The 19,617-nt window shown below is 47.8% G+C and overlaps 1 protein-coding gene across 2 annotated transcripts in view; it reads left to right on the top strand.

The window, feature by feature from the left end:
- Positions 1-4,966: 4,966 nt before the first annotated feature.
- Positions 4,967-19,617, top strand: part of INO80D (INO80 complex subunit D) — a 56,966-nt gene continuing 42,315 nt past the window's right edge. Inside the window, exon 1 of one of the 2 annotated variants that reach the window (XM_060256869.1) lies at positions 4,967-5,209. The gene's annotated coding sequence lies outside the window, so the exon portion shown is untranslated. The remainder of the gene's footprint in view (positions 5,210-19,617) is intronic. The other variant, XM_060256870.1, reaches the window with a different exon arrangement.

Raw genomic sequence — 19,617 nt, forward strand, 5'->3', positions numbered from 1 at the left:
CTTCCTCCCCAAGGGAGAAGCCTCAGCCATTGGAGAAAATAGAGGTTATGCTCTGTAGCTCCTGTGTGATTGAGCAAACCTTGCAAAGCAAGCTGTGATGCACAAGGAAGCAAGAGAGAAAAGGAATCAGATGACAGCTAGTTGCTCGGGGGCCTGAATGGAGCTCTCTGGGGGCCGGATACGGCCCCCGGACTGCATGTTTGACACCTCGCACTAGGGGTGGGTTGGGTTTCAAATGTAAATGAAATGGGGAATTAATCGGGGCAAGATCGTTTCAAGCTTTCGGAGTACAATGTGAAGTTATTGAAAAGGATTAATCATCCAATGGCGTTCCATTTCAGCTTGCCAAGCTACAAAGGTAGGCACAATGAAGAACTGCCTTAATGGGAGTCTCGTCACAGGACCCCGGGAATGGAATGTTCTTTTAAAAAACAGAAGTCCTAAACCTGGCGGAAAGTGGCATCCCCCCTAAATGCTGCTGTGCTTTTTTGTTGTCTCCCTGTTACTCTTCTGAACGCTGCTGTTGCAGAACAGGTCATGCACACTGCAGGAGTAGGCATATGCGCTGAAGTTCCTGGGATGCATCGCGCTGCTGGCACGATGGCAAAAATAATGGGTGTAACTGGGCCCAAGGTAAGCTTTTTAAAAGATTCAGTGCCTTCAGTGGGGAAAAGGTCAGCCCACGTGCCGTGAAATGCAATGAAATTTAAACACATTTGACTTGGGCTGGTGATGCTCAACAGCTTGGATCCCACCTAGAATATCTGTAAATTCAGAGTGTTTGCAGGGCTTTTTTTGTAGAAGGAGCTCCTTTGCATATTAGACCACACCCCCTCCCCTGACGTAGCCAATCCTCCAAGCTTCCAGGGCCTAGTACAGGGCCTACTGTAAGCTCCAGGAGGATTGGCTACATCAGGGGGTGTGGCCTAATATGAAAAGAAGTTCCAACTACAAAAAAAAGCCCTGAGTGCGTGCGTGTGGTTTTTAATTTAATTTTTAGATTTATATCCCAATTTTTTAAATATATATAGCCAATTCACTGCTCCCACAGGAGACCTCTATTGACTTCCAAGCTATTCCCTGAGGGTTATCCATTCTTTTGGAGGAGTGATGTTTTGGGAGAGTTCTGGACTGCCACTGGAGGGGGGAACTGGCTTGTGCACCAAAATTCTAGATGTAATCCAAGCCCAAATATTTAAAGGGCAACAGGAACCAATTTTGCTGCCATGTAAAGGGTCAAATGTCTAAGGGAGGAATTATGATGTCACAGCACCCAAACAAAGGTTTCATTAATTGTTCATGCGCATATTAATGCTCAAGTGAATGTTACTTAAAGGAGCATTTATTTTCCTCTAGAGTCCATATCTAAAGGTTATTTTGCTTTGCTGTTCTTTCCGGTGCGCCACCACTTGCTCCCTGCTTCACCCAGCACTCATATAACTCAAAAATATTCCTGCTCAGGGATTACTTCCAGTGGGAAAGGCTCTCCTCACTGTCCGACCAATCAAAAAGTCTTATCTGGTAGGCACATGGGAGAGGGCCTTTTTGAGGGCTGACTATGGAGCAACAACCTCCCCACAGAGATGCACCTGGCCAGTTAACTTTTGATCTTCAGGAAGGCAGCTGAAGACAGTTAATCTACTTTTGTATTGTTGCAATTTTAGTATTTGTGCAGCCAAACTAAGCATACGGTAGTTTTAATTAGGACTGCATTTGAGTAATTTTTTTTAATTGACATCCCTAACTGGAGATTTTGAATTGTGGTTTTTAAGGTTTTTCCCCCCCTTTATAATAATTTTATTTACATTGTAAGCCACCTTGAGTTCTGCAATAAATAATAAAATCTGTGTGGAAATAGCATCTCTCTACTGGAAAGAAGAAGATATTGGATTTACACCCCGCCTTTACTCTGAATCTCAGAGTGGCTTACAATCTCCTTTACCTTCTTCCCCCACAACAGATGCCCTGTGAGGTGGGTGGGGCTGAGAGAGCTCTCCCAGAAGGTGCCCTTTCAAGGACAACCTCTGCGAGAACTATGGCTGACCCAAGGCCATTCCAGCAGCTGCATATGGAGCAGTGGGGAATCAAACCCAGTTCTTCCAGATAAGAGTCTGCACACTTAACCACTACACCAAACTAGCTCTCGGTTGCATTACTCTACTGGCATGTTCTTTGAGTTACAGTGTCCTCGCTTACAACCAGAGGCCCTTCAACAGGTTCCATATGGTACATTAGTAGTACCTTATGCATGTTTCCTGAGAAGTCCCACTGGATTCAACTGGCTCTCTCGAGTGAAAGAGTGCAGGACTGCAGTGCAGTGCAGGATTCCCAAGGAAATCACTGTTTCTGATTGTCAGGTACATATAGATCCAAACCTTCCCTTCCATGATTGAAGGCATGGGGTTAGATCTCTGGGACAAAAATGGACAGACGCACTGTTGCTGGAGGCAAACAAGAATTGTCTAGCAACTCATGACACTTGATGGGAATCCTCTCACTGACAGAGGCGGCTGCGGCACAGCCAAGTGACTGCATGTCTGCGGCAAAGAGGGCATTTTGCAGACCACATTCCGTCGCCCGCCCGAGGATTACAAGCTGCCTGTGTGTCAACTGCGGCAGATGCTATTCTGCCCTGTGTTTGACCCTAAGAAGCCACAGTACTGTGGCAACTATGGCAAAAGGCATTCAATGATGTGAAATCCAACATTAGCTGGGAAAGCAACTCCCTTAGACCACGTGCTGGGATAAAGAAAAAGGCTCCTTTGGAAAAAGCCAGTTCAAATTTAGACTCTTGTCTATAAACAGAGAAAATCCAGAACCTTGCTGAACCCCAGAAGTTTGGTGTCTGAACACAAGCTTCCACTGCCCACAAATAACCAGGGTTGTGTACTGTAAACTAAATCCTGATAGGTCCCTCCCTTTAGAAAACATGTGATCTCCAAATGGTCCAAAGTAGGTGACTTTCCAGCTATCAGGGAACATGTATTATCTAAAGTACAGGACTGAAGGGGAGACAGGAGATGCCTTTTACAAGGCTATCTGGTGCTAACAGATAGCGCTGCCAATTTGGGGAGTCTATAAAAAGCTCTCTTGCTTTGGTACTAGATATACTGATTTGGGAGAATGAGAATCTACTACCCAAGTGGTCTGAGATGGACTGCATGGCATTATTTTGTTATTCTCCAAAATTTGCATCCCGCCTTTCTGCCCTCAGATGGGGCCACCAATGTGGCTAACGAATCAAAACATGCATGAATAAAAATTCACATTTAGATCCATTAACACAAACACCATCATTAAAACAATTAAAACCAAAGCTAAAAATACTTACAGAGACATAAAAACAACAATTAAAACAATTAAGTAAATGTGTTTTAAAAACAAGCTGTCAGAGTCAATAATTATGTGCACAAAGTTCTATAAAGGTACTAAAGAAAAGTGTATGGAACACTATTGAAAGATTGTGTCTTTTTTTTTTTTAAAAAAATGGCAATCGCTCAGTTGAGACAATTCTGCAGCCACTGCTGAAGCGTTGACATCTATGTAGCTTTGTGATGATAATTAAGCAACAAACAACAATTAATGCTAGATTTAAAACTAATGCACTGTTACCCTTGATTCAACTACAACATTTAAGTTAATCAGCATTAAACAAGTTTTTTAAATAATGCAACAAATTAGCAATGGTCTTCTATAGACGTTGGAATAGTTTTCTAAGTGTTCTTGCTACTGTTCACGCTGCAAAGGATTCTATAGAGATCTGGTCATAATGAAAAAAATAGCTAAGCCTGCTGAATACCTTGGCAGGTATGAACATTGCCCACCTTAGACAACATTTTCTAAATCTGTCTTTTATATTGGAAGCATTTCTGAAAAATTCACCTACGATCAGTTCTTCAACTTTAAAAGCCCAATCAGACCTCATCAGTCCAACTTCAAGCCCAGAGAAATTAAAAGCAATTTCTACACTGGTCATGCATTTGAGAGAAAAAATGTTTCGAAAACATATTAGAACTCAGATCCTGGATTTCAAGATGCTGATAAGAATTTTATTATTATTCGTTTCATGTTGCATTGTCATGAACAAAGAAAGGGGTCAAAATTGAATAGGAGTTGCCCTGATTAGTATTTCTAACCTCCCTTAATCACTGTCCATCACCTTGCGGTCCAGACATCTCTCTTTCCCGACACGTGAAGTCCTATCCGTTCACCTTCTCTGCAGAACCAAAAGATCCCCCCATTCCGCCCAAAATCATCCATCCCACCTCAATCTCAATTGCCTTACACACACACAAAACCCCCCACGCGCTATATTGCAAGGACACTTTTAAAACTTACCTTTGCAGAATTGCCAGACGAGCAAAAAAGTTATTAAACTTCAGGGATGGGGAGGAAAAAACCCAAAACCCTGGCCTGATTTTTAATTCCACCCCCCAGAAAAAAATTATTAAATCATAGAGGAGGAGGAAAAAAACTTACTCCAGGATTCCTTGCCCACCTTTTTTTTTTTTTAAGTTGCAAGACAGCTTTCCAAGAGAAACCGTTTGCTAAGTGGAAAAAAGGGAAGAAGAAAAACTGCAGCCCCACTAGACTTCTACTCCAAGGGGCCCTTTTTCTACAAAGTGCCCTTTCCACCCCCTGTACTTTACTTTACCCTCCTTCTTTCTCCTTCTCCTTTCTGGTCTCTCCTACCTCCAAGATGGTAGGAAAGTTGTTGTTTTGGAGGGCAGAGGAGCGGCTCTCTGGTGTTATGTCCTCTCAGTGCCTGTAGTGGTGCTGTAGGAGGCTGGCTAAGCTCTCTCTCTTCTGGAGCAGCTCCGGCAGCCCTGCCTTCTTTGCTGGAGAATATATTCAGGGATTCCCCCCCTTCATAATCACCTACCCCTCTTCTGAGCACTTTGTAGTTTTTTTTTTATTTTTATTTTTAAAAGAAATAATAATAATAAAGAGCCTCCCGTGCAAAAGCTGGCTTTCTTCTTCTCCCCAGCAAAGGAAATCTGGCGGCGGCGGTGGTGTGTTTTTTTTCCTTCCTTCCCTCCCTCCGAGCCAAGGGGGCAACAACCAGCAGCAGCTCCTCAAGCACTGAAGCCGCTCCGAGCCCCATTCCCCGGTCCCTCTGCTGGGGAGGAAACTCCGGTCCGTCAGCCCAACAGAGGGAAACGGGGGGAGAGGCGAGAGAGGAGAGCGAGAAAAAAAAGCAGCTGGAAAGGTAAGCCAGGCCCGGCCTCCATCCCCGGGCTCGCGTAGAAGGGCAGGCGGCGCTCGCGGGGCGGGGCGGCCGGCCGGGCGCGCTACGCCAGGCCGGGGATTCGGGAGAGCGAAGTAGGCCTCGGAGGCTAAAGCGGGGCCGGCGGGGTTGGGGAGGCCGGAGGGGTTGCCGGAACGGTTAGGGGCCCACTCCGAGGCCGGGAAAAAGGGACGGCGGCGCTGGGCCGGAGCCGGCCGTGAGGCGGAAAGGAGAAGAGGGCCCGGGCCCGAGCGCGGGCCTAGCCGCTTCCCGCCTCCGCGGGGTCCCGCTCCGGCCCTAGAGTTCAGACCCCGAAACAGAGGACTGCCGTCTGCCCTACGAAGGGGTTCGGGGGGACGACGACGAGGAAGGGGCCGTCTCAAGGCGACAGCGGCGGCTGGGCCCGACGCCGCGCCGTGGCCGAGGGAGGGGAGGCGGCGGCGGCGGCGGGAGAGCGATCTGGAGGGACCGGGACGGAGGCTGCGGGGGGCGACGGCGGAATTATGACTCTTTATTGCGAATCTGGAGGCCTCATTTCCCCCCCGGAGGGCTCTCTTGGCCCCGCTGGTTGCTGAGCCGGGAAAGGGGCGGGGGGGGGTGTCCCGGCTGGGTCCGGGGTTGCGCCTGGAGCCGCCGCCGGCCTTGAAAGTTTCATTGCAGGCCTCGCCGCCTTCCTCCCGGGTGGGACCCTGCTTCTCGGTTCCCCCCGTTTGCATTCACACGGGATCCGGACCCAAAACGCGTGTAGGAAGGGCGAGCCGCTCCTGCCTAAAACCGGAGCCGAGAGCCGCCTCCCCCCTCCCCCCCTGGACCTCTCCGGCAACCCCCCCTTGGCAACTCGCCTTTCCCCCTAAAACCTCCCACGTTCCCTCGAACCCACCCTAGTTAGGATCGTGGGAACTCTCCAAGACGCCCCCCTCGCTGGCTTGCCCCCCCCCCAGTTGTGGGGTTAGCAAAGGGTGCCAAGGGAGGAGTCCCGGGGGGCAGTGTTCCCTCTAAGCTGAGTTAGCCCGAGCTAGCTCACAGATTTTGAGCCTCCAGCTCACACAGTTTTGTCTTCGCTCAGGAAGGGTGACCCCAGAGGACACTCATTGATGCAGGAGCTCACAACCTTCATGCCAAGAGCTCCCAAAGTAGAATTTTTGCTCACAAAACTCTGCGGCTTAGAGGGAACATTGCTGGGCGGGTGGGGTGGGCAGGCGGCCGCTTGGCTGAGAGATGGTGCAAAGTTCCCTCTGGGATGGACTATGCAGCGCTTGACCGCAACCTCCGAGGGTGAAGATGGGGCCACTCCCCGATCCCCTTCTCCCCCCCCCACCCCAGTCCTCAGTCGTCTTCCCGCTTGGCCAGTCTGGAGGTGCTGTCAGTGGGAAACCAGCCATGCCAACACATGCCGGGCTTCTCGGATCAAACTTCACTTTTACCCCGTTGTCAGTGAGGTGCAGTCAGGGTCAGATGAACCATTAGGCCAAAAAGGCATTGGCCTATGGGCATGTCTTTAGGGGCCCTGGGCCGCCTCCCCTCCCATTTCCCCCCAGCTTGCAGTCCTCCCAGTCTACATGTGCAGCCAGCAACTGAGCCACTCTTTGCGCAACCTGCCTGGTGCAGTGGCTGCTGGAGTAGTCGCCAAGTTTGCCTCTCTCTGCCTCTCCCTTGCAGTTTAGTAAGAGGAGCTTTTAAGAAGGCTGCAGCAGGGGTAGTGGGTGGCAGGGCGGGCGCTCCGACTCTCAGATAATTTGCAAGGGGGCCCCCTGAGATTTTGACTGCCTAGGGGCCTCCACAGGTTTAATCTGGCACTGGGTGCAATGCTTGGGGCTGATCCCTAATGCTTGGGCCTGGAAGTCATATATACCGCCTGAGCCTCCCAGCCTCATGCAGCAGTGTGGTGTGCAATAAATATATATTTTCGAGGGTACAGATATCATATTGGTGCCATGGTCAGTGTGGGTACAATTGCTCTTCCGAGCCATCCCTCACCCTGTTGCAGCTGACTCAGATGGACCTGTTATACTCTGTAAATTTGGACTGATTTTGCACTAGGGCTTGTTCCGGTTGGAGAGCCCTTTTGATCCCTGTGCTTTGCTTCGTTTTTGCACAAGTTGCCCTGGAGCGGCGAGTTGGCGTGCTGTTCTCCTGAGGCAAGCAGAAACCGCTTGCAAGAGGATCCTGCTTGCTACGGAAGAGCACTGCTCCAACTCGCAGCTCCGGGGAAACTTGTGCGAAAACAGAGGGTGTTTTCGCACTGACCTTAATCAGCAGCGACGCCCCTCTTCACCGCGCAGGATTGGCACGGATTTCGCACTAATTGCCGCGGAGCACCCGGAAGAGCCGGAAAGTCCCGCGGCTTTTGGAAATCCGCGCCGATCCTGCGCGGTGAAGAGGGGCGTCGCTTCTGATTAAGGTCAGTGCGAAAACGCCCAGAGAGACGCCCCGGGGAGCAAAAGGGCTCTCCAACCGGAACAAGCCTCATGCGAAATCCGTCTGACAAAGGCTAAATCCAGTGGCACCTTTAAGACCAGCAAGTTTTATTCAGCTTTATGAAACCAACAAGTTTCATTCAGTGCAAGCTTCTTCAGATACATTGGAAACGGTGTTGGTCTTAAAGGTGCCACTGGACTCAGACTTCGTTCTGCTGCTTCAGACCAATGCAGCTACCGACCTGACTCACTCTGTAGATTGTTCAAGATGGGCAGCAGTGTTAGTCTGTCTGTAGCAGCAGAAAAGAGCAAGAGTGCGGTAGATTAACAGAATTCTAGCTGTACCTGATGAAGTCAGCAATGACTCACGAAAGTTCATACCCCGCTACAAATTTTGTTAGTCTTTACGGTGCTACTGGACTCTTTCTCCTTTCTGGAAACTGTATGTGAGTAAAATATGGTTTGGGGAGTTGGGAGTATCTCTGTAGAGGTCAGCATAAGGCTGGTATCTTCAAACTGTTTGTTAAGGACTGGCAGTATGGGAAGAGTTTGGATGCCCATAATATGTTCATTTAACCCACTTTAAAGATAAACTTTTAGCCAGGACCCAGAGAATGGTATATTTAGTTCTGCATGCTCAGGTGGTTTTGGAATTATTTCATTTTTTAATGCTTTTAAAATTTATATCCCTTTTCTCCCTGATCAAGAGCCAAAGCGGCTTTTTACGTCATTCTCCATGCCTCCGCCTTATCATCACAACAACAGTCTTCTGAGGTAGGGTTGGCTAAGAGATTGTGACAGGCCAGTGAAAATCCATGGCAGCGTCGGAATTCGAACCCTGGTCATCCCAGATCCTAGCCTGTTACTCATCTTTAGACTGCAGCTTCCATATGAGAAGCCCCTTTTGAAACTGGGGAGCATTTCAGAGGCAGCTGGTGATGAAGCCTAGAAATTTGTCATTTGCCAGAAAGAGAAAGTTAAAAACCCCCTTTGAATGCATATAAGGCTGTGGGCACCTGGAGATAGCTCTTTAGAAGAAGACAACTGCAGATTTATACCCCGCCCTTTTCCCTGAATCAGAGACTCAGAACGGCTTACAATATCCTATATCTTCTCTCCCCACAACAGACACCCTGTGTGGTGAGTGGGGCTGAGAGGGTTCTCACAGCAGCTGCCCTTTCAAGAACAGCTCTGCGAGAGCTATGGCTAACCCAAGGCCATTCCAGCAGCTGCAAGTGGAGGAGTAGGGAATCAAACCCGGTTCTCCCAGATAAGAATCTGCTTACTTAATCACTACACCAAACTGGCTTTAGACCCCAGCATTCAGAGCAGAGGTTGCATTTCCATGCAGAACAGCTATCCTATCCATAGGGCAAAACCAAATTCATTGAGGAGAAAGTCTGAAAACTGTAATGGGAGAAATTTGTGGGCAGATTGGGCCTCAGTCACGAAAACTGGTTTTTGATGCTTGACTAGGCTGTGGGTTGTTTGCTCCTCTGTCTTGGCAGGGAGCCTGGGTTCAAATGTGCTCGTCCAAAGCACTCAGAGGTGGGCTTTCTCTGAGGAGTGCAGTTCGAGACTGCGTCTCTTTCAGTCATAACATTTTAAGAATAAGTACTGTGATGCTGGGTGGGAGGACAAGAAATCTGCCAGGCTTTAAGAAGGCAGAGCTTAGGAGGAGCCACATAGATTTGTTAGGTACTGAGTGACTTGCTGGGCCAAACTGAACCTGCACAAAAGAGACGGGCTTCACTCGAACCAGAAGGGAACAAGGCTGCTGGTGATTATTTTCAAAAAGGGGGCAGAGCAGCTTTTAAACTAATCCCAAGGGGAAAAGCCAACAGGAGCGGGAGAGTCTCCAGTTTGGGACAGGTCAGTCCAAAGGGATGATTGCATAAACCAGGGGTGGCCAAACTTGCTTAATGGCAGAGCCACATAGAATAAACGTCAGATGTTTGAGAGCCGCAAGACATGAATGTCAGATATTTGAAAGCCAGAAGGAAGGAAGAAGAAGCAGATATTGGATTTATATCCCACCCTATACTTTACCCACCCCCCACAACAGACACCCTGTGAGGTAGGTGAGGCTGAGAGAGCTCTCACAGAAGCTGCCCTTTCAAGGACAACTGCGAGAGCTGTGGCTGACCCATTCCAGCAGCTGCAAGCGGAGGAGTGGGGAATCAATCCCAGTTCTCCCAGATAAGAGTCTGCGCATTGAAACCACTAAACAAGGAAGGAAGGAAGGAAGGAAGGAAGGAAGGAAAATAGATGACAGGAGGGAGGGAGAGGTGGAAAGAAATCAACTTTTAACTTTAAATGCCTTCTCCAAGCTGGCTGATAGAGTGAGGGGGGGCTTTGAGAGCCACAAAATATGTCTGAAAGAGCCACATGTGGCTCCCAAGCCACAGTTTGGACACTCCTGGCATAAACACTTGGCGTAGTACTGATAGGAGCATAACATATACTAATTTAGATACAATAAGTATCTCAAAAACGGTGGAATGGGAAAAATCTACGGGATTCAATCACTCCTGAGTATAAGCTCTGTATGCAGGACAGGGAGGGATGGGTTGTTGTTGGAGTTGCGTTGTGCATCAAAGAGGGCATAGAATCAAAAAAGTTAGACTACATCAGGGGAATTAACTCCGCAACAGGAGCAATATGTGTGGGAATACTGGGCCTTTTAAGGGTTGGTTCCGCAAAAGGGAAGTTGTTTCACCAACCTTTTGGAGTTCTTTGAGAAAGTGAACCAGCATCTAGACCTGTCAGACATGACATCTTTGGACTTTCAGAAGGCTTTTTGACAAGGGACCTCACCAAAGACTCCAGAGTAATTTAGCAGTCATGAGATAAAAGGATAGAGTCTCTTATGGATTAAAAATTTATTAAATGGCAGGAAACAAAGAGTTGGGATTACTGAACAGCTCTCACAATGGAGGGAAATAAGCAACGGGGTCCCATAAGCATTGGTATTGGGGCCGGTACTATTTAATTTAGTCATAAATTATCTGGAGCTAGGGGTGAGTAGTGTAGAGGCCAAGTTTGCAGATGACAGAAAATTATTTGGGACTGTGAAAACCAAGGCTGACTTTGAAGAGCTCCAAGAAGATCTCCACAAACTGGGTGAGCAGGTGACAATGTGGCAAATGAAATTCAGCGTTGGTAACAGCGTTCCCCCAAAGCTGAGTTACTGTGAGCTAGCTCACAATTTTTTTAGCCTCCAGCTCACACATTTTTTTACTTCGCTCAAGGAGGATTGGCCCCGGAGCAAACTAATTTATGCTGTAGCCGAATCACTCACAACTTTAATGCCAGTAGTTCACAGAGTAGAATTTTTGCTTACAGGACTCCACAGCTTAGAGCAGGGGTGTCAAACTCATTTGTTATGAGGGCTGGGTCTGACATAAACGAGACCTTGTCGGGCTGGGCCGTGTGTGTACCTATTTAAGATTAGGTAGCAGAGAAAGGGCCCCATGGCACAGAGTGGAAAAGCTGCAGTACTGCAGTCGGAGCCCTCTGCTCACGACCTTTCAATCCCAGTGGAAGCTGGTTCAGGTAGTCGGCTCGAGGTTGACTCAGCCTTCCATCCTTCCGAGGTGGGTAAAATGAGTACCCAGCTTGCTGGGGGGAAAATGTAGATGACTGGGGAAGGCAATGGCAAACCACCCCGTAAAAGGTCTGCCGTGAGAACGTTGTGAAAGCAACGTCACCCCAAAGTCGAAAACGACTGGTGCTTGCACAGGGGACTACCTTTATCTTTACCAGAGATATAAGCTTTTTAAAGGACACAGACAAACACAACTTTAACCCCCCCCTTAAAACATGCTTAAAACATTAGCACTTGGTCTTAAAGGTGCCTTCTTTGTATTTCTCCTATGGGATCCCTCTCTCTCTCTCGGCTTGGCTTCGCGAACGAAGATTTAAGAAGGGTGCAATAGTCCACGTTTGCTGCAGGCTCGCTGGTGGCTGACAAGACCAATGTGGGACAGGCAGGTCCGGCCACAGCGGCTGCAGGGAAAAGTCTGATTTAGGGTTGGTCCTGTAGCAGTGCGATTCTTCCTCAATCTCCTTTTGTCCTCAAGACCAGCTATGCGTGTGTTCTCAAAGGAAGAGACAGCCTGGTGGATGGTGTGCCTCCATGCTTTGCGATCTGAGGCTAGGTCAGACCACTGGTGATGGAATTTGCTGCTGGGCCGCATGTTTGACACCCCTGGCTTAGAGGGAGCATTGGTCAGTAAGTGTAAGATGGTGGTCATTGAGACAAAAAAAAAAAATCCCAGCCTCAAGTGGGATCCAGGGAACTGGGCAAAGGCGGCTCTGGTTGTTTCCCCCCCTCCACAGGGGGCCAGGAGGGGGAGGAGCCTCAACCACTGTAGAAAATAGAGGGTTTGCTCTGTAGCTCCTGTGTGATTGAGCAAGCCTTGTAAAGCAAGCCGAGATGCAGAAGGAAGCAAGAGAGAGGGAGAAGGAAGCAGATGACAGCCAGTTGCTGGGGGCCTGAAAGGAGCCCTCCGGGGGCCTGATTTGACCTCTGGGCCGCATGTTTGACACCCCTGGCTTAGAGGGAGCATTGGTCAGTAAGTGTAAGATGGTGGTCATTGAGACAAAAAAAAAAATCCCAGCCTCAAGTGAAAGCAAATGGACTCTGTACTTGCTGGGGCTGAAAGGGGGAAAAAATCTTGAGGGATCATAATGAATAGCTCATTTGAAAGTGTCTACCCATTGTGTTGCAACAGTGAAAAAGGCAAACTCTGTGTTAGGGATGGTTAAGAAAGGGATTGAAACTAATATGCCTGATATTATTATGTCCCTGTATTGATCTATGGTGCAGCCTTATCTGGAGCACTGTGTACGGTTCTGGTCGCCGTATCTCTAAAAGGATATTGCAGAGGTGGAAAAAGTACAAAGGGGGGCGACCAAGATGGTTAGGGGGTTGGAGCACCTTCCCTACGAGGATAGGCTGAAGAGTCTGGGGCTTTTCAGTTTAGAAAAGAGATGACTAAGGGGGGGGCATGATAGAGGTTTATAAAATCACGCATGAGGTGGAGAGAATTGACAAAGATTAATTTTTTCTCCTCTCAAAATATTAGAACTCGAGGACATCCAATTCACGATGGACAAAAGGGAATTGCTTCTTTACACAGAGAGTGGTTATAATGTGGAATTTGCTGCTAGAGCATGTAGGGATGGCTGTAGGAATAAACAGTTCTAAAGGGGAATTAGACAGAGTCATGGAAGATAGATCTATCCCTGTATACTGGCCATGGTGACTGAGGGAAACCTCCATATTCAGAGGCACTAAGCCTCTGGGTCCCAGAGCCAGGAGGCAACAACAGGGGAAGGCCTCGACCTCCATGCCCTCTTGTTGGCCATCCAGAGAAATTGGTTGGCCGCTGTGTGAGCCAGGATGCTGGACTAGATGGACCACTGGTCGATCATCCTGAAACACAGCTCAACCATCCTAGACATATATAGCGTTGGAATTGCACTGAACTATTTTGGTGTACTTTATTATAGGCAATTCACAGTGCCAGTAAGCAGAGTTATGCTTTTTTAAAGCCTATGACTTAAAACAGTAGTCCCCTGTGCAACCACCAGTCGTTTCTAGCTCTGGGGTGACGTTGCCTCACGATGTTTTCATGGCAGACTTTTTATGGGGTGGTTTGCCATTGCCTTCCCCAGTCATCTCCGTTTTACCCCCAGCAAGCTGGGTCCTCATTTTACCGACCTCGGAAGGATGGAAGGCTGAGTCAACCATGAGCCAGCTACCTGAACCCAGCTTCCGCCAGGATTGAACTCAGGTCGTGAGCAGAGCTTGGACTGCAGTACTGCAGCTTACCACTCTGCGCCACAGGCCCATGACTTAGAAGGGTATAAATTCTAGTTTGGGGAAGCATGGTGTCCAGAACACGTGAAGTGATTATATCCTTTGCTCATCTAGAGTAATTTATTCAGTTTTGGCTACCACAATTTAAGAAGGATATAGACAAGGTGGAACAGGTCCAGAGGAAGGCAATGAAGATGGTGAGGGTCTGGAGACAAAGACCTATGAGGAAAGACTGAAGGAGCTGGGGATGTTTAGCCTGAAGAGAAGATGACCTAGAGGTGATATGATCGCCAGCTTCAAGTATCTGAAGGGCTGTCGTATAGGGGATGGTGCAGAATTGTTTTCTGTTTCCCCAGAAGGTCAGACCAGAACCATTGTGTTGAAATTAAAGTTTCCAGCTAAACCTTAGGAAGAACTTCCTGACAGAGCAGTTCCTCAGTCGTCCTCTTGAGGTGGTGGGCTCTCTTTCCTTTGAGGTTTTTCAACACAGGCTAGATGGCCATCTGACAGCAATGCTGATTGGGCAGATCGTGAGAGGGAGGGCAGGAAGGGTTGCATCAGTGTTCAGTTCTCATGGCCCTTTCTTACACACCCAGGGAAATGCTGATTGACACTTTGAGATCAGTCAGCAGTTTTTCCCCAGGCCAGTTTGACCAGGGATCCTGGAGGTTTTTGCCATCTTCTAGGCATGGAGCAGGGCTCACTGGGGATGTATGTGAAGGGGAGAGAACGCATGGGGTTGGACTAGATGACACTGGAGGTCCCTTCCAGGGCTTTTTTTTGTAGCAAGAACTCCTTTGCATCTTAAGCCACACACCCCTGATGTAGCCAATCCTCCAAGAGCTTACAGGGCTCTTAGTGCAGGGCCTACTGTATACTCCAGCAGGATTGGCTACATCAGGGGTGCTTGGGCTAATACGCAAAGGAGTTCCTGCTACAAAAAAAGTCCTGATCCCTTCCAACTCTACGATTCTATGAGATGGCACTGTCAGAGCTAAAACTGAAACATGCTGTCATGAAGCTATATGAAAAAAAAATAATCTCAGAATAACATCGACATCTTTCAGGATTTTCTCGCATTGTTTAAGTATGAGCATTTTGGGATATGCTATTTGGCTTTGGTAAAGTCATGCACGTCTGTCTTCCTAAGTCAAGAATGATGTTTTTATTAAGTTTCATATGTACCGTAACTGTCTTGTATATCAAGCATCCCAGCATTTAACAGCCAATGCTTGATTTCGAGAATATCTGCTCTGCCCCCCCAACCTGAAATCCTAAGCCTTACTCATTTATCAGTTTGCTTTGTTAGAATAAGTAAATATGTTTCAAGGATACCAAAATTGCTTGCTCTCAGATTGACAATGTGCACGGAAGACTTCTAATTAACGCACACTTCTGCTGTTTTTCTTGGGCTCAGATTTTTCTAACATCCCACATTTGAAATGAGATGTTCGCTGGGATATAAAAATTAATCTAGTTGCGGAACAAAACAATCATTGTGTGGGCCATCTGCCGCAGTTTCAGAAAAGTCAACTAGCCCTTTATTGGGTACACACTTCGCTGAACTGCCGATTAAGACCGATTGACGGGTCAGTCCTCTGCCTTTGGTGTGCCAGATTTTGTTTTTTTAAAAAAACATATTGGATCCAGTGCAGTTAGATCTGAGTTTAGTTACACCTAGAGACCAACAAGAGAGTCCGTTTGGTGTAGTGGTTAAGTGCATTGGCTCTTATCTGGGAGAACCGAGTTTGATTCCCCACTCCTCCACTTTCAGCTATTGGAATGGCCTTGGGTCAGCCATAGCTCTTGTAGGAGTTGTCCTTGAAAGGACAGCTTCTGGAAGAGCTCTCTCAGCCTCATCTACCTCACAGGGTGTCTGTTGTGGGGGAATCATAGAGTTGGAAGGGACCTCCAGGGTCATCTAGTCCAACCCCCTACACAATGCAGGAAACTCACAAATACCTCCCCCCAAATTCACAGGATCCTCATTGCTGTCAGATGGCCATCCAGCCTCTGTTTAAAAACCCACCACCTCCCGAGGAAGACTGTTCCACTGAGGGACTGCTCTAACAGTCAGGAAGTTCTTCCTAATGTTGAGCCGGAAACTTTTGATTTAATTTCAACCCATTGGTTCTGGTCCTACCTTCTGGGGCCACAGAAAACAATTCCACACCATCCTCTATATGACCGCCCTTCAAGTACTTGAAGATGGTGATCATATCACCTCTCAGCCGCCTCCTCTACAGGCTAAACATGTCCAGCTCCTTCAACCTTTCTTCATAGGGCTTGGTCTCCAGACCTCTCACCATCTTTGTCACTCTCCTCTGGATCCGTTCCAGCTTGTCTATATCCTTCTTAAAATGTGGTGCCCAAAACTGAACACAGTTCTCCAGGTGAGGTCTTACCAGAGCAGAGTAAAGTGATACCATCACTTCATGTGATCTGGACACTATACTTGTGTTGATACAGCCCAAAACTGCATTTACCTTTTTTAGCCACTACATCACACTGGGGGAAGAAGATAAAAGATATTGTGAGCCTGTATCTGAAGGGCGGAGTATAAGTCTGTGGTCTTCTTCAGGGTGTTAGCTTTTCAGTGTCAAAACTCCCTTCTTCAGATACAGGCTGGAATGGAGATCTCTTGAGCCCTGATATCCTCAGTCAGAAGCTGGGAGGAAGTTTTGGATCTTGAAAACTTCTGACACCCACCCCACCCTCCCTCCTCAAAAAAAATTCTTGTTGATCTCTCAAGGCGCTAGTGGTCTCGAATCCAGCTGTTCTACTTCAGACCAGCACAGTTTACCCCCATCTTCACCAACGGATCCAGCGCAAAACCTTTTGGTCCGGAGCACCAACAAGAACTGTGGTATTGCACCAGTGTGGTGAAATGCTCTGAATACCCCTGCGATGGAACAAATAATTGCATTTCAACTCTGCATTGCGCAAATTAGAAGCGGGCAGAAAGAGCACATAGCGGGGACAGGATAGCAAAGCAGCAGTATCCAGCAAGGTCTTGATCAGCCGGTAGAAACCAGAATGCTGCACGGGTGTAAGGGTGTGAACACAAAACAGAACTATCCATTCAAAACCTGCAGAGTCTAGCATCAACAAACTAAGCTGCAGACTAGCTTGCCCTCAGACAGGGGCAGCTCTTTCCCCCAAAAGGGACTGTTCTGCAATCCTGTTGGTTTTGATAGTATTAAATTAGAAATATTTGGCCTAAACTAGTTTGTGACACAAGCTGTAGCAGTGGTTCCTAGGTGCTGTAAGTCTGAGTCTCGGATCAGGATGAATTCAGATGAATATCACTGACTTGCCATGGTGGACATGTAGTCATATAGAAGAAGAGTTGGTTTTATATCTCACCCTTTACTACCTGAAGGAATCTAGGAGCGGCTTACAATCACCTTCCCTTTCTCTCCCCACAACAGACACCCTGGGGCTGAGAGAGTTCTGAGAGAACTGGGACCAGCACAAGGTCACCCGGCTGGCCTCATGTGGAGGGGGAGTGGGGAATCAAACCCAGTTCTCCGGATTAGAGCCCGTCGCTCTTAACCACTACACCAAACTGGCTGTCATGGGTTAGGGTTAGGGTTAGGAAGTTGACAAAGAGAAATAAAAGGTGCTAGTTACCTTGTACATTGGTCCATGGGGAAGAGAGAACTTTTTCATGTGTCTGAACAGAAATCCAGGGAACTAGGAGAGTGCTAAGAAATCTCATCATGTGGATGATGCCATGAAATAATGATGCACCATAGGTTGTATATACACAGCAGAAAGAGCCAGTTTGGTGTAGTGCGCGGACTTTTATCTGGGAGAACCGGTTTGATTCCCCACTCCTCCACTTTCAGCTGCTGGAATGGCCTTGGGTCAGCCATAGCTCTCACAGAGTTGTCCTTGAAAGGACAGCTTCTGGGAGAGCTCTCTCAGCCCCATCCGCCTCACAGGGTGTCTGTTGTGTGGGAGGAAGATAAAGGAGATTGTGAGCCGCTCTGAGATTCAGAGTGGAGGGCGGGATATAAATCCAATATCATGATCATTGTCGTCTTCGTCTTCTTCCTCATATGCACTTGGTGAATACTCTCCAAAAGTATGTTTGTACACAAGTGCTGTCAAATCGCCTCTGGCCAGCAAGAGGCTTCCAAGGCAAGTGAGAAGCAGAGATGGTTTGCCATTGCTTTCCTCTGCAGAGTCTTCCTTGGTGGTCTCCCTTCTCTGCAGAGTCAGTCTTGCTGGTCTCCCATCCAGCTTAGCTTTTGCGATCTCACCAGATCAGACTATACCTTGCTGCCTTTGCTCCTGCTCCCCTGAAGTATAGAAATCTATAATGTAAATACTACTCTGGAGGTGTTTGTTCTGCAAAGTACTGTAAAGGTTGGGATTCCCTGATGTAAGGCATATCATAGCGTTTTGTGAGGGAAAGGAACACTCCTCTCTCAAGTAACAGATATCTGTCAATGAGATAGTACACCTTTTTTAGTTGAATATTTTGGTTCCACCAGCCTACCCTTTTTCAGACTTTAAAACTACATTAGTTTTAGAAAGACAGAATGGGGGCAGTTTTGTCACTTCTAGTTTCTGGAGGTTTTTTTTTTTTAATGGCTTGAAGTGTTCAAATATAGAATTGCAGACGATAATGAGAAAAATGCTACTGGGATTAAATTAACATCTTTCTGATATGTGGGAGTTGGTACTGAGCACAAGATGACATGAGTCACTTTCATTCTAATTCTAGATCCATAATGTGGAAATAACTCCCGTTAATTTGAGTGAAACTTAACTTTCACACTACAGCTGCAGTCCCAATGGGTGCAGTTGGGCTTACTTAAAAATGTAAGAGAAGCCACGTTGGATCAGGCCAATGGCCCTTCCAGACCAACACTCTATCACACAGTGGCCAAAAAAAAACCAGGCGCCATCAGGAGGTCCACCAGTGCACTTGTCCACGTTGAACCTCATTTGCCCCATTGACAGCCACTAACCCAGCCTCGACAGATCCCTTTGGAGTGCCTCACAATATTCTTTTGGAGTGCCTCACAATAAATGTGCAGAAGCGAGTCATTTCTACTCAGTGCTTAGTGCACAGACTTCACCAAGAGCTTCTCCTAGATCAGGGGTGGCCAAACTTGCTTAATATGAGCCACACAGCATAAACGTCAGATTTCGAGAGCCACAAGACATGAATGTCTGATGATTGAGAGCTGGAAGGGAGGAAGGACGGAAGACAAATAGATGGTGGGGAGGGTGGGAAGAAATCAACTTTAAATGCATTCTCCAAGCCGCTGGCTGGCTTGGCTTGGAGAAGTGATTTAAAGAGACAAATGCTTTCTCCAAGCTGGCCAACGGGGCGGTGGAGGCTTCGAGAGCCAAACAGTATGTGTGAAAAGCTGCAGTTTGGCCACCCCGACCTAGGTAATTCAACTGCATAAAGCTCTATGCCAAGGGGGAGGGGGATTGCCAGGTCCCATGGGAACACTGCTGCCCCTGAAGAGTGACAGAGGCCATATACATATGTGCGCGTGGATTGCATTTTTGCGTGAGGCCTTTCAGACCATGGCTAGCATGCTTACATCCTGGAGCCAGTGTGGCATGAAACATCCACCTCTCTGAGACATCCACTCCACTGGGGTTGCCAGAAGTCAACCATGACTTCCAGGCATGTACTCACACACATACATGTGTGTCTACACATGTGAGCACACAAAGTACCCACGAAATGGCTGTGGTGGTGATCATGGGACCTGCATAGACAAAAGCTATGTGGGATAGGGGCTGCAGTAAGTGGGAGGAGTTACTCACAGCATCATAGAGTTGGAAGGGACCTCCAGGGTCATCTAGTCCAACTCCATGCACAATGCAGGAGATTCCCAAATGCCTCTCCCTCCACACACCCCAGTGACACCTGCTCCATACCAAGAAAATGATGGTGATGACAGCAATAATAATAAACAACCCTCCAGGATCCCTGGCCAAACTGGCCTGGAGAAAAATTGCTGCCTGATCCCAAAGCAGTGAATAGCATTTCCCTGGGCGTATAAGAAAGGGCCACAAGAATTAAGCACTGATGCAACCCTTCCTGCCCTCCTCATGATCTGCCTAATTCACAGACTCAACATTGCTGTCAGGTAGCCATCTAGCCCCTGTTT

The sequence above is a fragment of the Heteronotia binoei genome, chromosome 16 (assembly GCF_032191835.1).
Source record: "Heteronotia binoei isolate CCM8104 ecotype False Entrance Well chromosome 16, APGP_CSIRO_Hbin_v1, whole genome shotgun sequence".
Classification (NCBI taxonomy): domain Eukaryota; kingdom Metazoa; phylum Chordata; class Lepidosauria; order Squamata; family Gekkonidae; genus Heteronotia; species Heteronotia binoei.